The sequence below is a fragment of the Hippopotamus amphibius genome, chromosome 9 (assembly GCF_030028045.1).
Source record: "Hippopotamus amphibius kiboko isolate mHipAmp2 chromosome 9, mHipAmp2.hap2, whole genome shotgun sequence".
Taxonomy (NCBI): Eukaryota; Metazoa; Chordata; class Mammalia; order Artiodactyla; family Hippopotamidae; genus Hippopotamus; species Hippopotamus amphibius.
This window is the reverse complement of record NC_080194.1, coordinates 16,529,079-16,536,518: the sequence shown is the minus strand read 5'-3', so window position 1 is coordinate 16,536,518 and position 7,440 is coordinate 16,529,079. Positions and strand designations below refer to the sequence as shown.

Below are 7,440 nucleotides of genomic sequence, written 5' to 3'. Positions count from 1 at the left end.
TTCACCTGGGGGCAGGGACTGTAAGCAGGTACCCATCGCTGTCACCTACTGAACACACTTCCCTCTCCACACAAAACTAAACAACCAACAGTCCAGTCTTCTCCAGTCTCTGGCAGCCACTCTCTTCTGGGTGAAACTATCCCTTTTCAGGTCCAAGTACCAACAGTCTTCTGCCTTCAGGGATAACTCTGGCTTTTGGTAGTGTTAAATTTCTAAACACAGACATGTGTGGAGTTTTCTTCAGGACATTCATGGAAGCTGGCAAGGGGTGTGTAAAGAAAAATTGAAAGTGATAGGGCATAAAGGCTTAGCTGACCTGGAGGGCAAAAGTGGGAGGGAATGAAAAGTCAAATCGCTTTTCCATTTTTTTTTTCCTCTCTCTTCTGGAAAGGAGAACGAGATAGAATTTAATTGCCTTGTATATTTTCTTTCCACGTTTAATCTTTATTTGTAATTCTCTCTGGTGTTTCATTGAAGGGGAAGGAATATTGAAATGACCAAAGATCCAGCTAACACAAACCAATACTCTGGGATACGTATAGCGTTAAGGAAAAATATTTTTGCTAGATCATCAGTTTTCAAAATATTGTTGGAGAAAATGCTAAGAGCTTTCATCCCCCTAAAGAGTTTTTTTTTAGTGTTCAGAGGGGTGGGAGTAGGAGGGCGGAGAGAATAGATGAAGGAGATTAAGAGGTACAAGCTTCCAGCTATAAAATAAATAAGTCACAGGGATATAATGTACACATAGGGAATACAGTCAGTAATTTTGTAACAACTTTGCATGGTGGCAGATGGTACTGGTCTTATTGCAGTGATCATTTCATAATGTATAAAAATATGGGAGCACTAGATTGTACATCTGAAACTAATATAATATTGTATGTTAATTATAACAATAAAAAAGAATTCTAGGAAACAGTGCCTGCTGTACTCCCTTGTAGAGAGCCACATTCATATTTTAAAGACTACTCTAAATCTTGATATAAAGAAACTTATTCAACGTTTGTTTAACTCATTGTTTGCCAGTTTCATTTATGGCCCCACTCCCTTCGGGAGGAATCTATATGTTATTGATTTTAGAGATTGTGTTCATAGTTTGAATATTTTGATTTGGAAAAGATACTAGACCTGCCCTTGTCCCCTCCCCACCATTTGTAAATGCATGTTTGGGGCTTGATAACACCCCTTCAAAGATGCTCTGGAGACATTGGCAGAACTAAATTTCTTGGCTCCAATCTCATGTTGATTCTGGGGAAAGACATTGCAATTTGGAAGTAAAAATAGCTCAGGAGATTGTAAATGGCAAAAGCAGAGGGAAAGGGAAGCAGAAAATGATAAGAAATGTAGCTAAATATTTATATATACAAAAAATGAAAATATGAAAAACGTTCCTTCTGAAATACATAATTAAACTCAAGACAGAGTAGGCAGATGGAGTCAGTAATTACAGGTTCCTAATGTATCTAAAATTCCCAGAGAAAGAGAGTGTTGCTACTAATTTTGTAGCTTCACAGTTTATAGCGTGTTGCTGTTTATAACAGGTTCAGCTCCATTAACACTTACTGTTCCAGTTAGATAGCTTGCATTTTAAAAATATACCTAGCAGAGCAAAGCCGCCCAATTTCTGACCTACTTAGACTATTTATGTGAAAATTCAATGTAAACTAAGGTTATTATGTAGGTATTATAATGGTTCGTATTACTATCATCCTCATTTATGGTTACAGGCAGTTGTGGTGTCACAGAAAAGACCCTGGATCTGGAATCTCAGTTCATTTCCACACATATTTATTGAATGCCTGCTGTGACTGGGCACCCTTCTGAGCCCTTGGTGAATAAAATAGACTTAGATATCTGCCCTTGTGGAGCTTTCATTCTGATAGGAGTTGGGGAGACAGAAAATAAATAATAAACAAAATGGATAAGTAAATTATATACTACATGAGGCGGTGATCAGGAAGATGTTAAGAGAGGGGATTGTCTTGGGTAAATGGATTTATCAGGAGAATACTCAAAGCAATGTTGGTGGAGAGCATGCCATGGGGGCAAGACTGAAGGGGTTGGCCGTATCGGGCTGTCTGTGGGAAGGAGAAAGGGAACAGTTAGGGCAAATTCTGCTGGTCACAACTGTCAGAGCTACCCAACATATGCAGTTTCCTTTGGACACACCCAAAGGGTTTGGTGGAGTCTGGGACGCCATCACTGCTGCTGATGTGGGCAGAGGCGGAGGTCATGCGGACACACTGGGGGGCTGTGCTGGGCTGTGGCAACTCACAGTGACTCCGCACGGCACAGCCTCCAGGCCTGCTGGGGCTATGCCGACCGAGGCTGTCTTGGATTCTTGGTGAAGGTGGGTGGGCTTAGGACACTGTAGGGGCTGGGGATACAGAAGCCATGGAGGCTTCAACCCTGGCATCGTTAGGATTGACTTTGCTCTTCTAGATGGAGGTCTCCCAAAGTTGGCCCTCTCCAAAAGCAAGGATTTCTTGCTTTGTTTATGCTGGTAGAGAAGCTGCAGTTTGCTGAGGGGAGAGAGGGTTCTTTTCCCTCTCGAGCCTGGGAAGGGCACTGGCAGACACGGACTGTGCTGCCGGGCTTCCATCCCTACTCCTGGTCCTCCTCAGGCTGCTGGTTTTCTGCATTGCTACTCTGAACATTCTTAGAGTCAGAACTGAGGATGGGAATGGCAGGCTTGCTGAGATTTCACGGCTTGAAGGTAGCAGCGGTGCTAAGGTATACCTTGTGGGATGGGGAAGGAGTGCTGTTATTAGTCAGATCCGCTGAAGGCTGGGGTTTTAGGGGGATGGTGTAAACCTCCAGGTTGGATCCCTTCTAGCCCTGGAGCAAAGAGGTGGCCATCATTTTGTCGTACTTCTAGCCCATGGGAAGATGTGGATCTCTTCCCACGTGTAATCCACAGACAGCATCTGGGGGTCCTTGGAGTCAGGGGTGGCCCACATAAGGCTTTAGTTCATTTTCTTCATGATTCTTGTTCATCCATTGATCTTTCATGATTTGCCCAAAAGTGCTTCTCTTGCTGGGATTGAGAATGAGAAATTTCTTGAGCAAGTCATATGCTATGGGCATGCAGAAGGGGACATGGTGTTGTCCTCTCAGTATCTGCTTCCATAGCTCCTTGAATTTCTGTGCATCATCAGTCAGGAATCAGCTGACGTATGTGTTTAGGATGACTCCCAGGCTCCAGGCATCCGCTGGGGTGCCGTCATACTTTTGACCCTGGATGAATTTCAGATGGCATAAGGGGGACCACCCCGCAAAGTACCCAGATTGCTGCCAAAGGTGAACTTGTTGCTTAAGCTAAAGACTGCAATCTAGACATTAACAGCAGCATCCAAGTGCTGGTTTTCTGCCTTTAAGTCCCTATGTGTGATAAACCTACTGGTGACAGTTCTTCATAGTGGACACTACCTTTCAGAATTGGGTTTGGACCTCTTTTTCTATCATAAATTCATGAGCTACTAGGTAATCAAACCTCTCCTCCACTAGTGTACTCAAGACAAGGTAGCGGGATTTCTCAGTCCTGATCACTTCAAATAATTTATATTGGGATGATTCAAAGCCTTTGTCATACCTATTTCACAGGATAGTTCCTGCAGGCAGAGGGTCTCCTATTGAGTTTTTTAAAAATTTATTTATTTATTTTTTATTTTTGTCTGAGTTGGCTCTTGGCTGTGGTGTGCAGGCTTCTCTCTAGTTGTGGCATGCGGGTTTTCTCTTCTCGAGTTGTGGCGCATGGGCTCTACAGTTTGCAGCACTTGGGCTCTCTAGTTGAGGGGCGCAAACTCAGTAGTTGTGGCACGTGGGCTTAGTTGCCCCATGGCATATGGGATCTTAGTTCCCTGACCAGGGATCGAACCCGTGTCCCCTGAATTGCAGGATGGATTCTTTACCACTGGACCACCAAGAAAGTCCCATCCTTGAGTTTTATCAATGATGTTCTGCACTACCTCTTTCTCAGTCAGGATATGCCACAGCAGCTTCACCTTAGAGAAGGGGGCAGGACGTACAGCTCCCAGAGCTCAGATCTTGGAAGATCGAATTCCTGCAGGCAGCAGTGCCTCAAACTGGATCAATGCAAAGAAAACCACACCTAGGCATACAGCCGAAAGCAATGATAGAAAGCCATGACAGAAAGGGGAAAAAAACAAAACAATTGTTTAAAGACAACAGAGCATCTCTCAAGTACTGAAAGAAGGAAATTGCCAACCTGGAATATGCAGTTAAAATAAATAACTTTCAGAAATAAAAGCAAAATAAAGATATTTCTTGATTAAAAAAAGAAAGCAGATTTTTGTTTTTTTGAAGCTGACCAACACACAGAAAATGACAGATGAAAGGTCTTTAGTCTAAAGGAAAATGATGCCAGATGGAAATTCTTATTTACTGGAAGAAATAAAAATCACTGGAAAGGTAAATATGTTGGTAAGTATATCATAATCTGAAAACACAGTGTTGTCACAAACCTTCAATTTGTGAAAAACACAACATTGCAAAGCACAATAAAAATAAAACAATAAAATGAGCTATGCCTGTAAAAAGAAAGAAAAAGACATACCATGCAAACACAGAACCAAGGAAAACTGGTGCATTAGTTTCTGCCAGAGCATTACAAATTATCACAACCTTGGTGGCTTAAAGCAAAACAAATTTATTGTATCACAGTGTCTGTAGGTCAGGAGTCCAGATATGGATTAGCTGAATCCTGTGCTCACATACTTAAAAAACTGAAATAAAAGTGCCTTCCAAGGCTGCACACTCATATTAGAAGAGATTTGGGATTCTCTTCCAAGTTCACTAGCTGTTGATAGAATTGTTTCTTGTACGACTGAGACCCTCAGCTCCTAGAGGCCACTCACCATTTCCTGACACATGGCCTTCTCGACAACATAGCTGTTTACTTCTTTCAAGGTCAATGACAGAGCATCTGCTACTGCTTCTCTTCTCCCTTTTGAAGAGTTTATCTGATTACTTCAGACCTACCTAGGATAATTATCCTCAAAGTCAAGTAACTGAGAGCTTTAGTTACACCTGCAAAATTCCTTCACCTTTGCTGTACAACATAAAACCTAATCCCATTATATTTGCTGGTCAACTGCAGGGGAAGACATTACTCAAGGATGTGAGTCATTAGGGGTCATCTTCAAATTCTTCTTACCACAGATGGAATGAGTATGATAATCTCAAAGTAGATTTCTGAAGAAAACTACTTGGAATAAACAGGAATAGTACATATTGATAAAGGATCAATTTGGCAACAGTACATGACAACCCTACCTTTATGTGCATCAAAGAACAAAAACTAAACACGTGCACCTAAGAAGCAAAAATTGATAGAACTATAAAGAAAAATAGAGAAATCCAGATTTCTTTGAAGACTTTACCACCCCTCACACAGTAATTGATAGAACAAGTAAATGGGAAATCAAGACATAAAAGAACTGAACACCAGGAACCAAATGGATATAACTGACATTTAGAGAACACTTCACCACCAAGAACACAAAACACATTTTTTCATGGAACGTGCACAAGATATTCCATATTCTTGCTCATAAAACACATTTAAAAGACTAGAAATCATACATGGTGTGTTCTCTGACCACAATAAACTTATTAGAAATAATAGAAAGAGATCTAGAATAACTCCAAATAATTTGAAATTAAACAATACTCCTCCAAATACTCTATAGATCAAACAAGAAGTTCCAAGGGAAACTAGGAAATATTTTTTAATTAAAATGAAAATATAACATATCAAGGGATAGCAAGAGCCACTTTTATATTTTATATTCTAATTGAAATACTGATCAAATTCTCCAAATATTGCTTTACATTGATATTTGAACTAGACTGGCTTCCCTACCGAAATTGGGTTAAATAGATATGCATCCCATCTTTCAAAACAAGACTGGGGTAACCTTTACTTATTTTGGAATCTGTTATGTACTAGGGTTTCATAAATACTTTGAACTTTGTACCATAAGCAGATGTTTCAATATGATTATTTTATTCTCAGAGCACAAACTTTCTTTTCATAAACATCATAGAATCCTATCAGTTAGGAAACTGAAATCTAAGGACATGTACCAATTAGGAATATAGCTGAGACCCAGAGAAACAATTGTTCAGATTTCCTATGTGTCCTCTTTCCATTGGATTATCTTAATCTGCTTATAAACCAAAGAATGAGGCTCAAAACATCATATGGCTCAAAACATCAACTAAAATGGTTTCCTTGCTTTTTTAAAATTAAAAAACATTTTTATTGGGGTATAGTTGTTTCACAGTGCTGTGTTAGCTTCTACTGTACAGCAAAGTGGAGTTCTCTATGCTATACAGCAGGTTCTCATTAGTTATCTATATTATACATATTAGTATATATATACCAATCCTAACCTTCCAATTCATCCCACCCCCTCCCCTTTCCTCCCTTGGTATCCCTGTTTGTTCTCTACGTCTGTGTCTCTATTCCTGCCTTGCAAACTAGTTCATCTGTACCATTTTTCTAGATTCCACATATATGCGTTAATATATGATATTTGTTGTTCTCTTTCTGACTTAACTTCACTCTGTATGACAGTATCTTGTTTCCTCGTTTACATAGTAAATTCAATGGCCAATTGGTACTCTTTTGGTAGCTGTTTCTTCTATTCCCTTCTACATCCCTTATTCTTCCTAACTCACTATTCCTTATATGAGATGCCTGATTCAAACAATTCATTTAAAATTCCCCACAAAGAAAATAGCTCTAAAATGACTAACATATTTTCATTTTTAAAACCTTCACCTCCTTGATTTCCCTTTCAGTCTTTATATTAATTCTTCATGACTCTAACTTCCTTAAGAAGACCACCACCACTACCCCCAGCATCATCCTCATTATCACCATTTTTTCTAATCTTTATTGAGGATTTATTAAATATATGCAAAGTTCTAATGTTTGACCTGCATTATCTAATTTAATTGTCACAAAAACCTCAAGTGACAGAGAACACTGAAATTTCTCTCATTCTTCTAGGCTGGATCAGAATTAGTGAGACTATCTGGAGAGATGAACTCAATTTCCAGTTTGGGGGGTTTTTTGGTTTTTTGAGGTTTTCCTTTTTTGTTTTTTTCAGGGAAAAAAAAAACAAACTTCTAAGTCAGAGTAAACATAGATCCATATCTACAAATTGCCCTAAAGGAAGCTTGCATCTCCCTGACGAATATTTTATTTTTGAATGTTTGTTCTCACTACAGACATTGATTTGTTTCATTTTCAAGAGAAGAAAGTTGAAATTAGTGCATTTATCCTTTTCTTCTATTATTTATTTTGCTTTCGGAAATCTCCTAGAGTCAACTGATACACAAAGGAAGGTCCATAATTCCAGAGAGGCATCATGGAGATGTGTCTGCAGAATCAGACATCTGGGCATGGGA

General features: G+C 39.5%; 1 pseudogene; it reads right to left on the bottom strand.

Annotated features, from left to right (window-relative positions):
• Positions 1–2,604: 2,604 nt before the first annotated feature.
• The window catches only part of LOC130860292 (serine/threonine-protein kinase MARK2-like), a 66,250-nt pseudogene continuing 61,414 nt past the window's right edge, over positions 2,605–7,440 (bottom strand).